This window comes from Myotis daubentonii, chromosome 2, assembly GCF_963259705.1.
Source record: "Myotis daubentonii chromosome 2, mMyoDau2.1, whole genome shotgun sequence".
NCBI classification, from domain to species: Eukaryota; Metazoa; Chordata; class Mammalia; order Chiroptera; family Vespertilionidae; genus Myotis; species Myotis daubentonii.
This window is the reverse complement of record NC_081841.1, coordinates 116,266,955-116,290,545: the sequence shown is the minus strand read 5'-3', so window position 1 is coordinate 116,290,545 and position 23,591 is coordinate 116,266,955. Positions and strand designations below refer to the sequence as shown.

The following is a 23,591-nucleotide window of genomic DNA, read 5'->3' as shown; positions in this document are numbered from 1 at the left end:
TCTTTATACACCAATATTGAACTTTCAGAAGGAGAAACTAAAATAAAAATCCCATTTACCATTGCAACAACGAAATTAAGATACTTAGGCATATATTTAACCAAGGAGGTAAAAGACCTATACTCTGAAAAATACAAAAAGTTGAAAAATGAGATAGAGGAAGATATGCACACGTGGGAGAACATACCATGTTCATGGATTAGTAGATTCAACATCATTAAAATGTCCATACTACCCAAAGCAATACCTACTAAAATACCAATGGCATATTTCATAGACCTAGAACAAATTCCCCAAAAATGTATATTGAATCAAAAAAGACCCCAATAGGTGCAGCAATTTTGAGAAAAAAGAGCAAAGGTGAAGAGATCACAATACCAGATATCAGGTTGATACTACACTTGATCTTAGCCAAAAGGCCGAGAAGCGATATATCAGGTTGATACTACAAAGCCACTACATTCAAAACACCCTGGTACTGGCACAAGAACAGGCATGTAGATTAATGGAAAAGAACAGAATCCAGAAATCAACCCAAGCCATTATTTTTTTTATATATATATTTTATTGATTTTTTACAGAGAGGAAGGGAGAGAGATAGAGGGTTAGAAACATTGATGAGAGAGAAACATCGATCAGCTGCCTCCTGCACGTCTCCTAACGGGGATGTGCCCGCAACCCAGGTACATGCCCTTGACCGGAATCGAACCTGGGACCTTTCAGTTCGCAAGCTGACGCTCTATCCACTGAGCCAAACCGGTTTCGGCAACCCAAGCCATTATGCTCAATTAATATTTAACAAAGAAGGTGAGAGCATACAATGGAGTCAAGACAGTCTTTTCAATAAATGGTGTTGGAAAAATTGGACAAATACATGCAAAAAAAATGAAACAAATCACCAACTTACACCATATGCAAAAAATAAACTAGAAATAGATAAAAGACTTAAACCTAAGACGGGTAACCATAAAAATCTTTGAAGAATCCATAGGCGACAAAGTATCAGACATATCTTATAGCAATATCTTTACCAATAAATCTTCTAGGACAATGGAAACTAAGGGGGAAATAAACAAATGGGACTACATAAAAATGAAAAGCTTCTGCACTGCAAAAGAAAACAGCAAGAAAATGACAAGAGATCCCCCTACATGGGCAAACATATTTGCCAATGATATATCCAATAAGGGATTAATCTCCCAAATATATAGGGAACTTATACAACTTAATAAAAGGAAGATTAATAATCCAATTAAAAAATGGACAAAGGACCTAAATAGTCATTTCTCCTAAGTGGACATACAGAAAGCCAAGAAACATATAAAAAAATGCTCAAAGTCAATAATCATCTGAGAGATGGTAATCAAAATGACAATGAGATATCACCTCTCACCTGTCAGAATGGCTATCATCAACAAACCAACAAACAACAAGTGTTGGTGAGGTTGTCGAGAAATGGGAACCCTATTACACTACTGGTGGGAGTGCATACTTGTGCAGCCATTATGCAAAACAGTATGGAGTTTCCTCAAAAAATTAAAAATGAAACTCCCACTTGACTTAGTAATCCCACATCTAGGAATATATCCCAAGAAACCCAAAACACTAATCAGAAAGTATATATGCACCCCTATGTTCATAGCAGCTCAATTTTCAATAGCTAAGATTTAGAAACAGTCCAAGTGCCCATCAGCAGATAAGTGGATTAGAAGACTGTGGTACATCTACACAATAGAATACTATGCAACTGTAAAAAAACAAAGAACTCTTGCCCTTTGCAACAGCATGGATGGACCTGGAAAGCATTATGCCAAGTAAAATAAACCAATCAGAGAAAGATAAGTATCACATGATCTCACTCATATGTGGAATCTAATGAACAATATAAACTGATAACAAAAATACATCCAGAAACAGACTGTCAAACCTCAGAGGGAAGGTAGGGGAACATGGGTGAGTGGGAAGAGATCAATCAATGAACTTGTATGTATATCTACATAACCCATAGACACAGACAATAGGGTGGTAAAGGCCTGGGGTGGGGGTGCGAATTGGGCTGGGAGAACTCAATGGGGGAAAAAGGGAGGATAATGTAATACTTTCAACAATTAAGATTAATATATATATATATATGTATATATATATATGTGTGTGTATATATATATATATATATATATATATATATCCACACACACACATATATATGTATACACATACGCACACACACACACACACACACTGAGTGGCCAGATTATTATGACCACTCCATCAGTACTTCGTTGGGCCACCTTTTGCCTTCAATACTGCAGCGATTCTTCTTGGCATTGACTCCACGAGATGTTGAAAGGTGATGTGAGGAATCTGACACCATGCCTGATGAATAGCACTGTCCAGTTCTGAGACTTGATGGTTTTGGAACCAGTTGCCTGATGGCTCTTTTAACTTCGTCCCACAAATGCTCAATTGGATTGAGATATGGTGATTGTGGGGGGCCACCTAAGCAAGGTAAAGTCTCCCTCATGTTCTTGAAACTACTCCTACACAATACGAGCACCATGGCATGGCGCATTGTCCTGTTGGAAGAAGACATCTCCATTGGGATACGCCATCAACATGATAGGATGAACTTGATCAGCAACAATACTTAGGTATGTTGTGCTATTCAGACATTGTTCCACATGAATTAAAGGGCCTAAATCATGCCAGGAAAACATGCCCCAAACCATAACACTGCCCCCACCAGCTTGAAGGGTTGTACTCATGCCTGTGGGGTGCATGCTTTCATGCTGTTTCCGCCAAATTCTCACTCTGCCATCTGCATGATGCAACTGGAAACGTGATTCATCAGACCACATGACTTTTTTTCCAATGCTCGACTGTCCAATCTTTGTGTTCCTGTGCAAATTGGAGATGTTTTATCTTGGTAACTGCAGACAACAAAGGTGTTCAAACAGGCCTTTGGCTTCATATCCCATATGATGCAGTGTACGGCTAATTTGCCTACAAACATCAGGTGGTCATAATAATCTGGCCACTCAAAATATATATATATATGAAACTTATTCAAGCAAACAATTTGAAAACAGTAGAGATATAGCCTCTAATGGAAAACAGAATTGGACTCTCTCCACCTCAGGCAAAAGGGGAAGCCACATTTTATAGGAGTACCTGCCTAAGTCCCTAGTCTATTTTTATCAAAGACTAGAGGCCCAGTGCATGAAATTCATGCACTGGGGGGGGGGCATTCCTCAGCCCAGCCTGCACCCTCTTGCAGTCTTGCACCCCTCAGGGGATGTAGCAGTGTGCCAAGCAGCAGGCAGCCAGGGAGGAGCCCAAATCGGGGCTGGGCAGCACTCGTGCTCATTCTGGCCTGCTGTGCCTGCTGCCGCAAAGTCGGGAGAGGCTTCCACCATGGCAGCTGTTCTCGCAAGCTCTGAGCCTGGCTTCTGGATGAGTGGCGCTCCCCCTGTGGGAGCGCACTGACCACCAGGGGGAAGCTCCTGTGTTGAGTGTCTGCCCCCTGGTGGTCAGTGCACATCATAGTGACTGGTCATTCTGGTCATTCCTCCGTAATAGTTGCTTAGGCTTTTATTATATAGGCTAGAGGTCTGGTGCATGAATTCATGCACCAGTGGGGTCCCTTGGCCTAGCCTGTGGGATCGGGCCAAAACTGGCTCTCCAACATCCCATGAGGGGTCCCAGATTGAGAGAGGGTGCAGACCAGGCCGAGGGACCCCATCAGTGAATGATCAGGTCTGGGGAGAAATGCAGGAGCTTGGCCAGCCAGGGAGGGACCGCAGGAGTGACTCCATGGCATGTCTGGCCCATCTCGCTCAGTCCTGATTGGCCAGACCTCAGCAGCAAGCTAACCTACTGGTCGGACCGTCTGCCCCCAGTGGTCAGTGCACATCATAGCAAGCGGTTGAGCAGGTTTAGCATATCATTAGCATATTATGCTTTGATTGGTTGAACAGCTAACCGGTCGACTGGACACTTAGCATATTAGCTTTTATTTTATAAGATGGCATCCAAATTTACATACTCTGTTTGGTCTTAATAGAACTGTCCTGATTGGTTAGAACTGTTTGTCCTTGTTGGTCATTATGGAGCCACTTTGAATTTTCAGTAAAATGCAAATGAGCATATAGTTGTACAGCTTCTACTGGACTTGGCAGGTCTCTACCCATTGGTCTAAAGATGATTCCAGGAACCCCTTTATGAGGGTTGGCTCAGACAATAGAAACACATTGAAGGAGTTTGGGCAGATCAATCTGTGGCTTTTCCCTGATATGCAGTGTGCATGAGAGGCCTCTTTTAGCAACCCCTGCTAGACTCTGGTTATAAATTTGAGCCCAGTTAATCAGAAGTCCTTCTTTTGGGTCCACAGTTTCCATCTATCCTTTATGTTGTTTAGAACTGATGTTCTAGAGTCCCAACTAGTTTGGTAATAGGAAATGAGGAGTACACTTGAAAAGATTTAGTGAAAGGTATAATAAAGCTGAAGTGCTGAGACCAGAAGTTTCACAAGACCAGACTTTCTTTCTTTCTTTTTCTTTTTTGCAGTGAAAACATTTGTTTTACACAGTTGTCTTTATTTTAAGTCAGCATTCAGACATACAAGATGGAGATCACCATGCAAAACCATTATAATTCTTCAGCCTGGCCCTCAGGTGTGCACATGGGAATCAGGGCCTGTGGTACCACCAGCTCAGCTCAGCTGGGTTCCAGTAACAGGACAAAACCAACACAGGCAATGCTTTCCATGCAGTGTACTTAGTTTTAAAAAATAATGTAAATATATTTCAGTGCAAATTGCCTCCCTTCACTTAATGTGAAACATGAATCCATTTTCTAGGGAAACAAAATCTACCAAAGTTGTGCCTGTAGGACCCTGGCCCATCCCTTCCTGGAGGGTGGGCTCCATGGGCCTGTTTCCCCCACCTCCAACCCCCTTTGGCCCAGCCAAAGCAACCTGTGGTCCTGACAGACCATTTTAGAATGCAATTTGGTCTCTGATTGTATATGATGCTTAGAAAATTGGTTTTAAAGTTTCCAAAGCAGTATGGGTTCCTACCACATCCTAGATGGCATACAGGGACACTCACCTGTGGGTTAGGTGATCATGATGGAAGGGCCCCCAGGAATGAGCACCCTACCCTGGAGAAGCCAATAATGGCCACTGCAGCGGTCTTAGGTGTCATGCCAGCTGTCCACACAAACCCTAGGTACACAGAAGTGTAAGTGGTCTCCTCTCTGCACCCAGAAGAGACCCTTTTCCTGCCCCGAGAAAGACCAGACTTTCAAGCCACATTTCTGCTACTACTCAGAGTCAGAACTATTGGGAAAAATTTCCATCCTTGTGGTAACAGTTTTTATAGTCAATGGTAACTAAAAACCATAAACCCTGACATAATCTGTGATCATTTGGTGTTTTGGGAAAAAGTATTGTTTCTTTCTCTTACTTTAATTAAGTTGTTACATTATTTAAATGATAATCACAAGATATATCAGACCTATTTCAATCACCTTAGAGATATTTAATAAAATCCTAATGCATGCAAAAATTAGTCTATTAGAGGAGATAACACTTAAGCATCAATGTTCAAAATACCACTCAACATATAATATGTGAAATATAATTGACAAAATATATTGTAATTAGAAATGTATTTAAAATAACTAATTGGTAAGTAGAGAGCAAGTGCTACTCCTGAGATAGACTCCATAGTGCTTAAATAAGTGTTGAAAGAAAATGCACAGGTTTTATACTGAAGCCTTTCCATTTGTTGGGGTCAAGGGGGAGCATGAAGGTGCAAAGGAAACAATATAAGTAAAATTATGCAGACCAAAAACCCAGTGCATACATATGAAAATTATGAATGGGCAAGATGGGTCAGTACACTGGTTTTGTGATAAATATTACTGAAAATTAAAAGAAGCTGGAGATCACAGGGTAAGTGAGCCAAGTTAGTGAGTCTGAACTTTACTCAGTCACTTACAGAAGGCATAACATACAGTATAGTGGTTAAGAGTATAGGTGCTTGTCCCCTAATCTACCCCCAGCCTCCCACTGCCAGTCTTTGACTCCTGACCTTTATTTTAAAAAATAAGCTATCTTGAGTGAGTTGATGAACTCATAAGGCTCATTGTTCTTGATGGTAAAATAATGCTTGCTATCTCAAAGGAACCTAGGATCCCTTTGAGGATTAATAAAGTCTATCTAAATAAACTACTTAGAGAAAAAACCAAGATGGAAGCATAGGTAAACACCGGAGTTTTCTGCCTCGCACAACCACTTCAAAAATACAACTAAAAGATGGAGCAGACATCATCCAGAACCACAGGAAGGCTTGCTGAGAGGAAATTCTACAACTAGAATGAGAGAGAAAAGCATACCAAGACTCAGAGGAGGAGCAGTACAGAAGTAAAATACTAAGGTGCGGAGGTTCATGCAGAGCGGGCTGGCAGCTGAGGGCGTGGTTGTCGTTTTCAATCGGGAGGGAGTCTCAGGCTCTGAGCTCCAGTTCCAGGTGAGTCTTTGGGGACCCAGACTCATAAGGGAGAAGCAGGACTGTCTGGCAGCGGTCGGAACTCGAGGGCAGCTTTCTCTCGGAGGTGCTTGCAGTGATTACCAGGACACTGAGAATCAGAGCCTCTGAGGGCAGGACTGAGAGCATAACTGCTCGCTCCACCCTGTGGATCCCGTGGGACCTGCCTCGCCCCGCCCAAGCCCTGCATGGAGGCTTTTGCTGGGTAGCCTCAGGCAAAGGCTAGATTAGCACCTCCCTAGATGTCCAGGAGAGAGTGTCCCCAGTGGTCAGAGTGGGACCATCCAGTTTGCAGCTCCTCGGACCTTTAAAGGACACACTGGGCAGACCCAGTGAGCACCAAAGCCCCATTGAAGCAAGTCTTGCCCCGAAGGGGTGTCTCCAGCACAGAAGTTCTCCCACTGCAGACACAGCTGATTCTCACAGCCAATTGGCCTGGAGGTCATTCCCTCCCAGTGTTAACTACAACAATCAAGGCTTAACTACAACAAGACTGTGCACAAAGACCACAAGGGGGTGCACCAAGAGTGTCCTCCTCAGGTAATTGGGGAGGCTGAACCACTGGGCCCTAGAGGACACTTAGCACAAAAAACCACTTTATCAACACAGGGAAGCATAAAAAATGCAGAGACAAAGAAACAGGACACAAATGACAGAAATGGAGGAAAGCAAACTACTGGCTATAGAGTTCAAAACCACACTTTTAAGGTTTTACAAGAACTTTCTAGAAGCCGCCGATAAATTTTGTAAGACCCTCGAAAAGACTGGTGAGACCGCCGATAAATGCCGTGAGATCCTCAAGAAATCTAGTGAGACCCTCGATGTTATGATAAAGGACCAACTGGAAATTAAGCATACACTGACTGAAATAGAAGATATTATACAGAATCCCAACAGCAGACTAGAGGATTGCAAGAATCAAGTCAACAATTTGAAATATGAAGAAGCAAAAAACACCCAACCAGAAAAGCAAAATGAAAAAAGAATCCAAAATTACGAAGATTGTGTAAGGAGCCTCTGGGACAGCTTCAACCATACCAACATCAGAATTATAGGGGTGCCAGAGGATGAGAGAGAGCAAGATATTGAAAACCTATTTGAAGAAATAATGACAGAAAACTTCTCCCACCTGGTGAAAGACATAGACGTACAAGTCCAGGAAGTGCAGAGAACCCTAAACAAAAGGAATCCAAAGAGGACCACACCAAGACACATCATAATTAAAATGCCAAGAGCAAAAGACAAAGAGAGAATCTTAAAAGCAGCAAGAGAAAGAAAGTCAGTTACCTACAAGAAAGTACCCATATGACTGTTAGCTGATTTCTCAACAGAAACTTTGCAGGCCAGTAGGGAGTGGCAAGAAATATTCAAAGTGATGAATGCCAAGAACCTACAACCAAGATTACTTTATTCAGCAAAGCTATCATTCAGAATTGAAGGTCAGATAAAGAACTTCACAGATAAGAAAAAGCTAAAGGAGTTCATCACCACCAAACCAGTATTATATGAAATGCTGAAAGGTATCCTTTAAGAAGAGGAAGAAGAAGAAAAAGGTAAAGATACAAATTATGAACAACAAATCCACATCTATCAACAAGTGAATCTAAAAATCAAGTGAATAAATAATCTGATGAACAGAATGAACTGGTGATTATAATAGAATCAGGGGCATAGAAAGGGAATGGACTGACTATTCTTGGGGGGGAATGGGGTGTGGAGGGTGCGGGAAGAGACTGGACAAAAATCATGCACCTATGGATGAGGACAGTGGGTGGGGAGTGAGGGTGGAGGGTGGTGTGGGAACTGAGTGGAGGGGGATTATGGGGGAAAAAAGAGGAACAAATGTAATAATCTGAACAATAAAGATTTAATAAAAATAAATAAAAAAATAAATAAACTACTTAGAATTGTGCTAACACATAGTAAGACCTTCATAATTGCTAGCTATTAAAACTGAGCTTAAAGTAATGTAACCAATGTGAAGTAATGTACACCAAAGATTTAGGAAGTTTCTAAATGCATTGCATTGGAGAAGGGTTACTGTAAGAGATGATATCATCCTCCCATGTGTCTCAGTTGGTTGGAGAGAAGTCCCATGCACCAAAAGGTTGCGGGTTTGATTTCTGTTTGGGGCACATACGGGAGGCAACAGATCGATGTTTCTCTCTCACATCTATGTTTCTATCTCTTTCTCCAAAATCAATAAAAACATATCATTGGATGAGGATTAAAAAAGGAGAAAAGAAATGAGACCAATAAAGAGAATACCACCAATTGCAGTGGGAAAATACAGAAAGAAAAAGATGTCAGAACTATCCCAGAGGTAAATTTTTTAGGACTTAGGGATTTCTGAGAGACAATAAAAAGCAATGAGTCAAATATGGCTCCAAGATTTCATTACTGAAGAAATAGAGCCTCCTTTATAAAAATCAGGAAATAAATTAGGAGAGTGAGAGATAATTTGAATGAAAAGATCATGAGTTCCGTCTTAAGCATGATAAGTTTGAGGTACTTGTAATACATCAGGTGGAAATGTCCACCTCACCCCTGACAGTGCAGAACTGGAGGACTAATTAAAGAAGTAAAAAACATCAGCTTGAAGGTGATAGTATATAATATGGATGGGTAGGGTATTAGATGAATTTGGAAAAAAGAGAGAGGGACTGGCATATGACTTTGGAGAATGTCAATTTTGACAGGGCCAAAAACAACAACAAAAAAGGGTAACTAACTTTTTTTCAGATAAGGAATAATCTGAGGCCAAACAGTAAGTTTCCCAGTATGTGTTAGTTTTAATAGCATAATACTAAGGAAATGAAATAATATAATTATTAATAAAAAGTTGTAATGTATTTATCCCCTGGAATTGCATTGGTGATTCTTTTTTTTTTTTTAATCTTTATTGTTCAGATTATTACATTTGTTCCTCTTTTCCCCCCCCCCCATAACTCCCCTCCTCTCAGTTCCCGCCCCACCCTCCGCCCTCACTCCCCACCCACTGTCCTCATCCATAGGTGCACGATTTTTGTCCAGTCTCTTCCCGAATCTACCACACCCCTTTCCCCCCCAAGCATAGTCAGTCCATTCCCTTTCTATGTTCCTGATTCTATTATAATCACCAGTTCATTCTGTTCATCAGATTATTTATTCACTTGATTCTTAGATTCACTTGTTGATAGATGCATATTTGTTGCTCATAATTTGTATCTTTACCTTTTTCTTCTTCTTCCTCTTCTTAAAGGATACCTTTCAGCATTTCATATAATCCTGGTTTGGTGGTGATGAACTCCTTTAGCTTTTCCTTATCTGTGAAGCTCTTTATCTGACCTTCAATTCTGAATGATAGCTTTGCTGGATAAAGTAATCGTGATTGTAGGTTCTTGGTATTCATCACTTTGAATATTTCTTGCCATTCCCTTCTGGCCTGCAAAGTTTCTGTTGAGAAATCAGCTGACAGTCGTATGGGTATTCCCTTGTAGGTAACTGGGTTTCTTTCTCTTGCTGCTTTTAAGATTCTCTCTTTGTCTTTTGCTCTTGGCATTTTAATTATGATGTGTCTTGGTGTGGTCCTCTTTGGATTCCTTTTGTTTGGGGTTCTCCGCGCTTCTTGGACCTGTAAGTCCATTTCTTTCACCAGGTGGGGGAAGTTTTCTGTCATTATTTCTTCAAATAGGTTTTCAATATCTTGCTCTCTCTCATCTTCTGGCACCCCTATAATTCTGATGTTGGTACGCTTGAAGCTGTCCCAGAGGCTCCTTACACTATCCTCGCATTTTTGGATTCTTTTTTCATTTTGCTTTTCCCATTGGGTGTTTTTTGCTTCCTCGCATTTCAAATCATTGACTTGATTCTTGTGCTCCTCTGGTCTGCTGTCGGGCGTCTGTATAATATTCGTTATTTCAGTCCGTGTATGCTTAATTTCTAGTTGGTTCCCCAATATAACATCGAGGGTCTCATTAGATTTCTTGAGGATCTCACAACATTTATCGGCGGTCTCACCAGTCTTTTCGAGGGCCTTACTAAGTTTATCGGCAGCTTCTAGACAGTTCTTAAGAGACCTTAAAAGTGTGGTTCTGAACTCAATATCCTCCATTGACAGTTTTGTCCTGTTTCTTTGTCTCCGCATTTTATATGCTTTCTTGGTACACCCCCTAGTGGTCTTTGTGTGCAGTCTTGTTGCCTTTAAGCCTTGATTGATGTCGGCAATACGGGGGGTGAGTTGACCTCCAGGCTAACTGGCTATGAGAGTCCGCTGGGTCTGCAGTGGGAGGGCTTCTGTGCTGGATCTCTAGGGCGGTGCTAATCTAGCCTTTGCCTGAGGCTATCCGGCAAATGGTTCTGTGCAGGGCTTGGGCGGGGCGGGTCCCAGGGGATCTGAGTATTTCACTTCAGCACTGCGCCTCCTCTGAGTCTGGGTATGATATTCTCTTTCCTCCTAGTTGTAGAATTTCCACTCAGCCAGCCTTCCTGTGGTTTTGGATGATGTCCATTCTGTCCTTTAGTTATATCTCTGAAGTGCATTGGTGATTCTTGAGAACAGATTTAAAAAAAATGAAGAAGAGCGAAGACAGATTGCGAGGACTAAAGGATAAATTATGAAGGCATCAAATGTAGACTATGCTTTTAAAACATAAAATGTTTGACCACAAAATAAATTGGACAGAGTAGACTTAAATAAATAGAAGTTCTAAGAGGTAATTAGTTTTGGTATGATTTTTTGTTTGTTTTCCTTTATCTTACAGCAAAAGCAAAGGGGTAATATGCTAGGGCATCTCCCAGTGAGAACAGTAGCTTAACCAATCAGAAGAGATGCAGGTGGAAGGTCACACCAATGCAAACAGTTGAATGAGCCTTGTTTTTAAGAACTGGAAGACCTGAACATGAGGAAAAAGAGAAAGAATAAGTAAAGAGCCAGAGAGACATAAGAGACAGAAGAGATCATTGACTCAACAATCTTATGGAAAATGTTTTAAAAAAGTGGTATAGAGTGCACAAGAGACAATTTAGTCATGAAAAGAGAAGAGCTACATTCTCCCCTTGGATAGAAAAAGAGGTGAAGATACAGGAAAATACAAGGTTATAGGAAAAGAGTGATAACAGAGGTATCTGAGGACAAGGGGAGAAAACTTGCCAGAACTCATTTTGGATGACATGTACAGGGCAAAGAAGGGTCATCTCTTAGAGTGAGGGAGATGTCATAGGATTGGAAGTTGAAATGTGTAGAAAATCTAAAACAGCTGTCATGAGGAATGCAATAAAAATTTAACAAGCAAAGAATAAAGAAAGTTGCATTCTTTATGGACAAGTAGCATTAATAGCTCAAAAGATGTAGGATAGCATGAATTTGAAGTTGACCAAGTCTACACACTTTCATGACTTTCTGTAATACCCAGCAAGTTATATCATATGGCCTTATCAGTTGTTTCTCAATGAATACTTTTGTTTTTAATTTTTTCCAATATACTTTTAAATGAATCCAGAAATGTATTAAAAACCCACATAATATTTGATGAAATCTATGTAGCACAATACTAGAAAGATAAAATTATGTTTAACCCAATATAGTATAATTTTGCCTCCAACTATAATTCTTATTCTCAAAATATTATGTGAGTAAATGATTAAATAATTATTCCTGTCTATTCAAATAAATCACCAAAATATGCTAATATAATTACCATCAACACTAATAAAAGAGAAAAATGGTAATTGGCGTACGAGCTACCCTTTTCATTGGCTAATCAGTGCTATATGCAAATTAACTGCCAACTAAGATTGGCAGTTAACTGCCAACAAGATGGCAGTTAATTTGCATATGTAGGCACAATGCAGGGAGGCGAAAGGGAAAGCAGGAAGAAGCCCCCTGCCACTGACAGTGATCAGAAACACAGGGGGGAGCTAAGAGCTGGGGGGCAGGGCAAAGGCGGCCCTGGGGCCGCCTTTGCCCTGCCCCCCAGCCATGATCGGAGAATCAGGTGCCTTTTCCGCCCTGGCCAGTGATAGCAGGAAGTAGGGGTGGAGCCAGCGATGGGAGCTGGGCACGGTCGAAGCTGGCAGTCCCAGGAGCTAGGGGTCTCTTGCCTGGGCCTAAAGCGAAGCCCACGATCATGGGGCCGCTGCAGCTGCGGGTCCCCCCTGCCCGGGCCGGACGCCTCAGCCAGAGGCGTCAGGCCTGGGCAAGGGGCCGATCCTGCGATTAGAGGGTGATGGGGGTCAACGCCTGAGGGCTCCCAGTATGTGAGAGGGGGCAGGCTGGGCTGAGGGACACTCCCCCCCACACATACCCAGTGCACGAATTTCGTGCACCGGGCCCCTAGTAATAAATAAAAATGCAATCCAATTTTTTACTATAACTGATATTCATATTTTATACACCCCACAAGCTAAACCCTATCTACCATCTGTTTTTTTAAATTAATTAATTAAAAAAACTTTATTGTTGAAAGTATGACATAGGTCCTCCTTTTTCCCCCATTAACCTCTTCCAGCCCACTCCAATCCTTCCCTACTCCAGGCCCTCACCACACCATTGTCTGTGTCTATGGGTTATGCATATGCATACAAGTTCATTGGTTGATCTCTTCCCACCCTCCCTCCCCTACCTTCCCTCTGAGGTTCAATAGTCTGTTCATGCTTCTATGACTCTGAGTCTATTTTTGATCATCGATTTATTTGGTTCATTAGATTTCACATATCAGTGAGATCATGTGATACTTATCTTTCTCTGACTGGCTTATTTTGCTCAGCATAATACTCTCCAGGTTCATCCATGCTGTTGCAAATGGTAAGAGTTCTTTATTTTTTACAGCCACATAGTAGTCCATTGTGCAGATGTACCACAGTTTTTTAATCCAATCATCTTAGGCTGTTTCCAAGTCTTAGCTATTATAAATTGTGCTGCTATGAACATAAGGGTACATATATTCTTTCTGAGTGTTTCAGGTTTCTTATGATATATTTCTAGAAGTGGGTAGATTGGGTCAAATGGAAGTTTCATTTTTAATTTTTTGAGGAAACTCCATACTGTTTTCCACAGTGACTGCACCAGTCTGCATTTCCACCAGCAGTATACTAGAGTTTTCCATCTTATTTTGTTCACCTATTAACTAAGAATGATTTTCACCATTTTGAATGGTTGAAAAAAATCAAGAGTACTTTGTGATGTGAAAAATTATATGAAATTCAAATTTTTATGTCCATAAATAATTTTATTAGAATACATCCATGCTCATTATTTATATATTTATGTGGCTGCTTTTGCACTACAAGGACAACACTGAGTAGTTGCAGCAGGACCATGTTGCTCACAAAGCCTAAAACAATTACTATCTGGCCCTTTTCAGAAAAAGTTTGAGGACCCCTCTCCTATTCATCCATTTAACCAATATTTATTGAACACCAACTGTGCATTAGGTGCTGTTCTAAGTGTTTGGAAAATAGAAAGATGAAAAAGGCACATAGTTCCTACCTTCAAGGAGATTACAGTCTTTCAATGGTGATAAATTAATGCCATTTTAATGGTGTTTGAAAGTTTCAAATCCAATTTTTATCATACGGCAATGGACCCTCTCTGCACTGCATGCCCCTTACATATTTTCCAGAAAAATAAAACTAAAATTTTATGTGTGTATGTGGACTATTCACAATTGCACACCTCATAAGTAATAAAGTGGAATCTAGAATCCCAGGCTTGTGATGCCAGCCAATTGCACCATCTCTTGATTACTACACTTCTTCCTGGAAGGCAAGACCAGCCTGGAAATAATTTTCCCCATAGCTCCTCAAACAGTACCATATAAGTTAAAACCTGTGTGACAGCTTTGGACATTAAGAAATAAAACAGTTAACATCATATTATACTTCAGAAGAATTTGTTTAAAAAATGTGTTATTATTGGAGCCAAGATAGTGGCCAACAGGATGGCAGGCTGCAAGATAGTATGTGAGTGAGAGAGCAAAAGGAGAATGCATGGACGTGCGGGGAGTGTCTGTGCTTGTGAGTGAGGGACAGCTATATCCCACAGGACTGTTGGAGACTGGTGGACCAGGCTCCCCTGGCAGGGCAGCCTCTATTACTGATGAAATCTCTCCTGGAGAAGACGGATCTGCTGCAGAGACTGTGCCATGTTGAAGGGGAGAGAGGCTGTGATCAGAAGCCCAGCCTTACCTTCAACCAGGGAGACATTGGGTACCTCCCGAGACGCTACAACCACAACACCCAGGGACCAGCTGCCTCTGCTGCGAACCCACGAACACCGAGACTCCAGCCTCCCAGGCTGCAGTCATCTAAAAAGTTTGTTCAGGAGGAGACAAAGCAGTGAAGAATATGTGGATGGACCCTGCGCCTTCTCACAGAGCAGATATAAGGAACAGCTGAATCGAATAACACCCACCTAAAATTGGTGAATTAAACACAGCTGGTGAGGCAATCCTTGGACGGAAAGGTCAGAGATCTCCTGGAGAAAGCTCTGCCTCCTCATATTCAGCTGGGTGTTTGTTGTTTGGGTATTTATTGTTTGCATTTTTGGATAAGTTGTTGTTTGTTGTTTGCATTTTTTTGGATTAGCTGTTGTTTTTTTGGAATTTTCTCCCCATATACATATATGTTACCCCTTCTTTTTTTTTCTCTTTCTTTTCTCTCTTACATTTTTTACCTTTTTCTCAATATCATTTTTGCACCTTTTCTCTCTCCTAATTCTCTTTTCTTTGGTGGTCACCTTTGTTTCGGGTTATTGGTATTGTGAATATATTTGTGTTTGGTGCCCTGTGCATTATGTTGTGGCATGTTGTATCTTGTGCCGTTAAGTCAACACAGGAGAGAGAGAGCTACATAACCAGACACCCTGAGAGGAGCAAACATGGAGAGACAAAGAACAGCCCCCATATAAAAGAAAAGGAGGAATCACCTGAAAAGGAAGTAAATTAAATGGAGGCAAGAAATACGTCAGAGAAAGAATTCAGAGCAATAGTCATAAGGATGCTGAAAAGGATGGAAGACAAATTCAACAATATGTGTAAGAATCAAGAGGAAATGAAGAATAACCAAGAAGAAATGAAAAATGACATTGCTGAAATAAAGAACAAAATAGAAAGCATCAACAGTAGACTAGAAGAAGCGGAGGACTACATCAGTGAGCTAGAAGACAAGATAGGAAAAACTACCTAAGCAGATCAGCAACTGGAATAAAAAGTTAAAAAACAGGAAGAGAGCCTAAGGGAACTTTGGGACAACATGAAATTAAACCAGATCTGCATAATCAGGGTGCCAGAAGGAGAGGAAACTAAGCAAGGAATAAAAAACCCATTTGAAGAAATAATGACAGAAAACATCCCTGATATTGGGAAGAAGAAAAAACTCACACAAGTCCAATAAGCACACAGAGTCTCAAACAATATGAACCCCAAAAGACTGACACATTATAATTAAATTGGCAAATACCAATGACAAAGTAAGAATCTTAAAGGCTGACAGAGGGAGACAGAAAGTTACCTACAAGGGATCTCCCATTAGACTATCGACTGATGTTTCAACAGCAACACATCAGGTGAGAAGGAAATGGAATGTTATATACAAAGTCATGCAAAGCAAGGGTCTGAATCCAAGTATACTGTACCCAGAAAGGCTATCAATAAAAGTTGAGGGTGAAATCAGGAGCTTCACAGACAAAAGAGGACTAGGGGAATTTATTACCACCAAACCAGTAATGCAAGAAATTATAAAGGGACTTTTGTAAAAAGAAGAAATAGGAAGGGAAGAAGGAACACAGGCATAAAGAATAAAAATGGTAACAAACAATTACCTATCAATAATAACTTTAGATGTAAATGGATTAAATGCCCCAATCAAAAGACATAGGGTACCTGAGTGGATAAGAAAACATGACCCATATATCTGCCATCTACAGGAGACCCACCTCAGAACAACAGACTCACACAGACTGATGGTGAATGGACGGGAAAAGGTTTTTCAGGTGAATAGAAATGGAAAAAAAAAAGCTGGGGTAGCAATACTTATACCTGACAAATTAGACCTCAAAGTGAAGATCATAACAAGAGATAAGGAAGGCCACTTCATAATACTAAAGGGAGCAATTAAAAAAGAAGTTGTAATTCTGGTAAATAATATATGCACCCAATACAGGAGCACCCAAACACATGAAAAACTTCTGGAGGATATCAAAGGAGAGATTGAGAGCAATACAGTCATAGTAGGGGACTTCAATACCCCACTAACACCACTGGATAAATCCTCTAAACAAAAAATCAGCAAAGAAACATCAATTCTAAATGACTCAGTAGATCAGATGGAATTAATTGACATCTTCAGAACATTTCACTCCAAAACTACAGATTATACATTCTTCTCAAGTGCACATGGGTCATTTTCAAAGGTAGACCACATGTTGAATCACAGGTAAAGTCTCTTCAAATTTAAGAAGATAGAAATCATATTAAGCATCTTCTCACATCACAATGGCATAAAAGTAGAAATCAACTACAATAAAAACAATGGAAAAAATCAAACACCTGGAGGATAAATAGCATGCTATTAAACAATGATTGGGTTACCAAAGAGATCAAAGAAGAAATAAAAAGCATCATGGCAACAAACGACAATGAAAACACAACAATCCAAAACTAATGGGGCACAATGAATGCAGTCTTGAGAGGGAAGTTCATAACTCTACAGGCCTACCTAAAACAACAACAACAACAAAAAAAAACAACAACAAGAAAAAATGGTAATAAATTATCTAACTACAGCACAAAGAGTTAGAAACAAAGGATCAAGAAAAGCCCAATGTAAGCAGGAGGAAATAATAAAGATTAGAGCAGAAATGAACAACATAGAGACCAAAACAAACAAACAAACAAACAAACAAACAAACAAACAATACAAAAGATCAATAAAACCAAGAGCTGGTTCTTTGAAAGGATAAACAAGATTGATGAACCTCTTGCCATGCTCACCAAGAAGCAAAGAGAGAGGACCCAAATAAACAAAATCAGAAATGAAAGGGGTGAGGTAACAACCGATCCCATAGAAATACAAAGGATTATGAAAAAAAATACTATGAAAAACTCTATTCCAACAAAATGGGCAACCTAGATGAAATGGACATATTCTTAGAAAAATACAAGCTCCCAAAACTCAATCAGTAAGAATAAAAAAACCTGAATAGGCCAATAACTACTGAAGAAATTGAAGCAGTGATCAAAAATCTTCCAGCAAACAAAAGCCCTGGTCTGGAAGGTTTTACAGGGGAGTTCTACCAAGCATTCAAAGAAGAACAAAAACCTATCCTCAGACTATTCCAAAAAATTCAGGAGGAAGGCACACTTCCAAGCTCTTTCTATGAAGCCAGCATTACCCTAATTCCAAAACCAGATAAAGACAACACAATGAAAGAGAATTACAGGCTAATATCCTTGATGAACATAGATGCTAAAATCCTCAACAAAATTCTAGCAAATTGGATTCAGCATTACATTAGAAAGATCATAGACCAGTGATGGCGAACCTATGACACGCGTGTCAGAGGTGAAACGCAAACTCATTTTTTTGGTTGATTTTTCTTTGTTAAAGGGCATTTAAATATATAAAATAAATATCAAAAATATAAATCTTTGTTTTACTATAGTTGCAAATATAAAAAAATTTCTATATGTGACACGGCACCAGAGTTAAGTTAGGGTTTTTCAAAATGCTGACATGCCAAGCTGAAAAGGTTCGCCATCACTGTCATAGACCATGACCAAGTGGGATTTATTCCGGGGATGGAAGGATGGTACAATATCCATAAATCAATAAATGTGATATATCACATAAACAAATTGAGAGACAAAAATCACATAATCAGATCAATTGATGCAGAAAAAGCATTTGACAAAATCCAACATCTTTTCTTGTTAAAAACTCTCAGCAAAGCGGGAATAGAGGGATCATAACTCAACATAATAAAAGTCTTATATGACAAATGTACAGCCAATATCATACTCAATGGGCAAAAACTAAACTCATTTCCCCTGAGAATGGGAACTAGACAGGGACGCCCACTTTCACCACTTCTGTTTGACATAGTACTGGAAGTGCTAGCCATAGTGATCAGACAAAAAGAAGAAATAAAAGGCATCCAAATTGGAAAAGAAGTAAAACTGTCCTTATTTGCAGATGAAATGATACTATACATACAAACCCCCAAAGATTCCATCAAAAAACTACTAGACCTAGTTAATGAATTTGGCAATGTAACAGGATACAAAATCAACACCCAGAAATCTATGGCCTTTTTATATACCAATAATGAACTCACAGAAAGAGAAACAAACAAAAAATCCCATTTACCATTGCACCAAAAAAATTAAGATACATAGGAAAAAACGTAACTAAGGAGGTAAAGACCTATGCTCAGAAAACTACAAGATATTGAAAAAAGAGATAGAGGAAGACATAAACAAATGGAAGAACATACCATGTACATGGATTGGTAGAATCAACATCATTAAAATGTCCATATTACCCAAAGTAATATACTGATTCAATGAAATACCCATTAAAATACCATGGCATACTTCAAAGATCTAGAACAAACTCTCCAAAAATTCACCTGGAATAAAAAAAAGACCCCAAATAGCCACAGCAATCCTGAGAAAGAAGAACAAAGTAAGAGGGATCACAATACCAGATATCAAGCTATATTACCAAGCCATGGTTCTCAAAACTGCCTAGTACTGGCACAAGGACAGATATATAGACCAGTGAAACAGAACAGAGAACTCAGAAATCAACCCAAGCCATTATGCTCAATTAATATTTGACAAAAGAGGCAAGAGGATACAATGGACTCAATGCTGTCTCTTCAATAAATGGTGGTGGGAAATTTGGTCAGTACTTGCCAAAAAAGAAAAAAAAAAAAGAAACTATATCACCAACTTACACCATACACAAAACAAACTCAAAATGGCTAACGGACTAAAATGTAAGTCGGGAAACCATAAAAATCCTACAAGGCTTCATAGGCAGCAAAATAGCAGACATATGTCGTAGCAATATCTTTACCGACACAGCTCCTAGGGCAATGGAAACTAAAGAGAAAATAAACAAATGGGACTACATCAAAATAAAAAGCTTCTTTACAGCAAAAGAAACCATCAAAAAAACAACAAGAAAGCCCACTGCATGGGAGAACATATTTGCCAATGCTGTCTCTGATAAGGGTTTAATCTCCAAAATTTACAGAGAACTCATATAACTTAACAAATGGAAGATAAACGATCCAATCAAAAAATGGGCAAAGGACTTAAATAGACACTTTTCAAAAGAGGACATACAGAAGGCTGAGAGACATATGAAAACATGCTCAAAGTCACTAATCATCTGAGACATGCAAATCAAAACAACAATGAGGTACCATCTCACAACTGTCAGAATGGCTATCATCAACAAATCAACAAATGACTAGTGCTGGCGAGGTTGTGGAGAAAAAGGAACCCTCCTTCACTGCTGGTGGGAATGCAGACTGGTGCAGCCACTGTGAAAGACAGCATGGAGTTTCCTCAAAAAACTAAAAATGGAACTCCCGTTTGACCCAGTAATCCCACTTCTAGGAATATATCCCAAGAAACCAGAAACACCCATCAGAAAGGATATATGTACCCCTATGTTCATAGCAGCACAATTTACAATAGCTAAGATTTGGAAACAACCTAAGTGCCCATCAGCAGATGAGTGGATTAAAAAACTGTGGTACATTTACAGAGTGAAATACTACTCCGCTATAAAAAAGAAGGAACTTTTACCATTTGCAACAGCATGGATGGAACTGGAGAGCATCATGCTAAGTGAAATAAGCTAGTGGGAGAAAGATAAATATCACATGATCTCACTCATATGTGGGATATAGTGATCAACATAATTTGATGAACAAGAATATATCCAGAGACAAATGGCAAGGGTAGGGGGGGGGCGTTAGAGAGCAACCAAAGGACTTGTATGCACGCATATTAGTGTAACCAATGGACACAGACACTGGGGTCGTAGGGGCTTGCCTGGGGTGGGAATAGCTTTGGGGGGGGGTCAAGCAGGAAAAAAGGAGACATATGTAAAACTTTGGATAATAAATAAATTAAAAATATGTGTTATGATTGAGTGCAATTTATCTGGGAATGTACCAGTTGGTTCAATTTGGTCTATTTGTAGAGTGTGAAATTATTTCCAACTAGATGCCCGGTGCACGAATTCGTGCACCAGTGGGGTCCATTGGCCTGGCCTGCAGGATCAGGCCGAAACCGGCTCTCCAACATCCCCCGAGGGGTCCTGGTTTGAAAGAGAGTGCAGGCCAGGGCGAGGGACACCATCAGTGCATGATTGGGGCTGGGGAGGAATCTGGGATGTTTGCAAGCTAGGGAGGGACCTTGGGTGGGCTCCAGGGTGTGTCCAGCCCGTCTCACTCAGTCCTGATCTGCTGGACCCCAGCAGCAACCTAACTTACCGGTCGGAGCATCTGCTCCCTAGTGGTCAGTGCACAAATTAGTGACTGGTCAAATGATCGACTGCCCGCTGGTGGCCAGTGCACATCATAGCAAACAGTTGAGAGTGGTCTTAGCATATCGTTAGCATATTATGCTTTGATTGGTTGAATCAACAACTGACAACTGGACACAGCATATTAGGCTTTTATTATATAAGTTATGTGTACTCTTCACTACAAATGAATGATATACCCTGAGGTAGATTCTGACAGCAACTTCATGTTCAAGCTTGGAATGTATTGCATGATTATAATTGCTCTACATTTGAAAGTAAATTTAGAAAACTATCAGTATTCTATGAGTCTGTCCTTGGATTTACTATTCTTTTCTATGTCCTCATCAGTATTTCTAATGGTAATTGGGATATTTTGACTCTTTTTTTCTTTCTTTTTTTCATTTACTCAATATATTATTATTTTTCTTTAAAAATTTATTGTTTTTAAAAATTTTATCTTTATTGTTGAATGTATTACAGATATCCCCTTTGTTTTTTCCCCCCATTGACCCCCTCCATCCTGCACCTGCCCCTCCCATGCCTTCACACTTGTCTGTGTCCATGGGCTATGCATATATGCATATAAGTTCCCTAGTTAATCTCTCTCCTCCTACTCCCATCCCCCCTTCCATCTGAAATTCATTAGTCTGCTCCATGTTTCTATGTTTCTGGATCTATTTTGTTTATCAATTTATATTGTTCACTAGATACCACATGGTAAGTGCATGTGATACTTATCTTTCTCTGACTGACTTATCTTGCTTAGCAAAATATTCTCCAGGTCCACCCATGTTGTTGCAAAAGGTAAGAGTTCTTTATTTTTTACAGCTGCACAGTATTTCATGGTGTAAATGCCAGAGCTTTTTCATCCATTCATCTACTGATGGGCACTTGTGATGTTTCCAAATCTTAGCTATTGTAAATTGCACTGCTATGAACATAAGGGTGCATTTATTCTTTCAAATTGGTGTTTCTTAGGATATATTCCTAGAAGTGGGATGAATGGGTCAAATGGGAGTTTCATTTTTAATTTTTCTTAGGAAGCTCGATATTGTTTTCTTCAGAGGCTGCACCAGTCTGCATTCCCACCAGAAATGTACAAGAGTTCCTTTTTCTCTACATCCTTACCAGCACTTGTTGTTTGTTGATTTATTGATGATAACCATTCTGACAGATATGAGGTGATACTTCATTGTTGTTTTAATTTCCATCTCTTGGATGATTAGTGACTTTGAGCATTTTTTCATATATCACTTGGCCTTCTATATTTCCACTTTGGAGAAGTGTCTATTTAGGTCCTTTGTCCATTTTTTAATTGGATTATTTGTCTCCCATTTGTTAAGTTTTATAAGTTCTTTTTAGATTTTGGAAATTAACCCCTTATCAGATGTATCATTGCCAAAATGTTTGCCCATGCAGTGGGCTGTCTTTTCATGTTGTTCATGGTTTCTTTTGCTGTGCAGAAAATTTTTATTTTGAAGTAGTCCCATTTGTTTATTTTCACCTTAGTTTTTTTTGCCCTAGGTCTAGGAGATGTATCTGTAAACATATTGCTATGAGAGATGTCTAATATTTTACTTTTCTAATTCACCTGGTTAAGCACAGTAGAAGAGGGTGTCCATATTGGGAATAGTTCATCATTCTTAACCAAACTAAAAGTGAGAATAATGATATGATCTAAAAAGTTCAAGTATCCCATTAACTCTTTTTCCTAAAACACTGGAAGAAATTACTTCTATTAATTCAATTTATTATAACAGATTATTCCTTCTTCAAAAACATCAAATATTTAATAAAATAATTAAAAATGAAGATTCAAATTCAATATAAAAGTATCCTGTATTGTCCATTTATAATCTTATTCAAAATCACTGCTATCAAGGATTGGAGTAGTTACTTGATTGATGAAGAAAATTATAGTCTGCTTCATCCTCACCTTGCCTTTCATGCACCTCATGTGAAGTAAGCATTTTCAGTGAGTGAAGGCATGATTGTCACTGTATAAAAGTCTACACTTTTGCAGATAATCAAGAGATGTCTGTTTTCTGTCAAAATTCAAGTTATACAATATATTGGCTACATTACCAACAAACATTAAAATATTTTTTTTATTCCTTTATCTGGAATGCATGCCACATTTTAATTAAGGTTTATTTAATAAATGAATAAGTCTACAGTAATATTTTCTTCCTTTAAAAATTTTTTTAATTGATTAAGTTATTACATGTGTGTCCTTATGCACACATTACCCCCACCCCCACCCCTCATACCCTTACCCCCCTGTTGTCTGTGTCCATTGGTTAGGCCTATATGCTTACATATAAGTCCTTTGGTTGATGTCTGCCCCTTACCCCCACTCTCATCTACCTTCCTTCTGAGGTTTGATGGTCTGATTGATGCTTCTTTGTCTCTGGATCTGTTTTTGTTCATCAGTTTATGTTGTTCATTATATTTCACTAATGAGTGAGATCATGTCATATTTATCTTTCTCTGACTGGCTTATTTCACTTAGCATAA

General features: G+C 39.5%; 1 pseudogene; it reads right to left on the bottom strand.

The window, feature by feature from the left end:
* Positions 1-259: 259 nt before the first annotated feature.
* On the bottom strand, positions 260-431 carry LOC132228816 (U2 spliceosomal RNA; annotated as a pseudogene).
* Between the last annotated feature and the right edge of the window lie 23,160 nt (positions 432-23,591).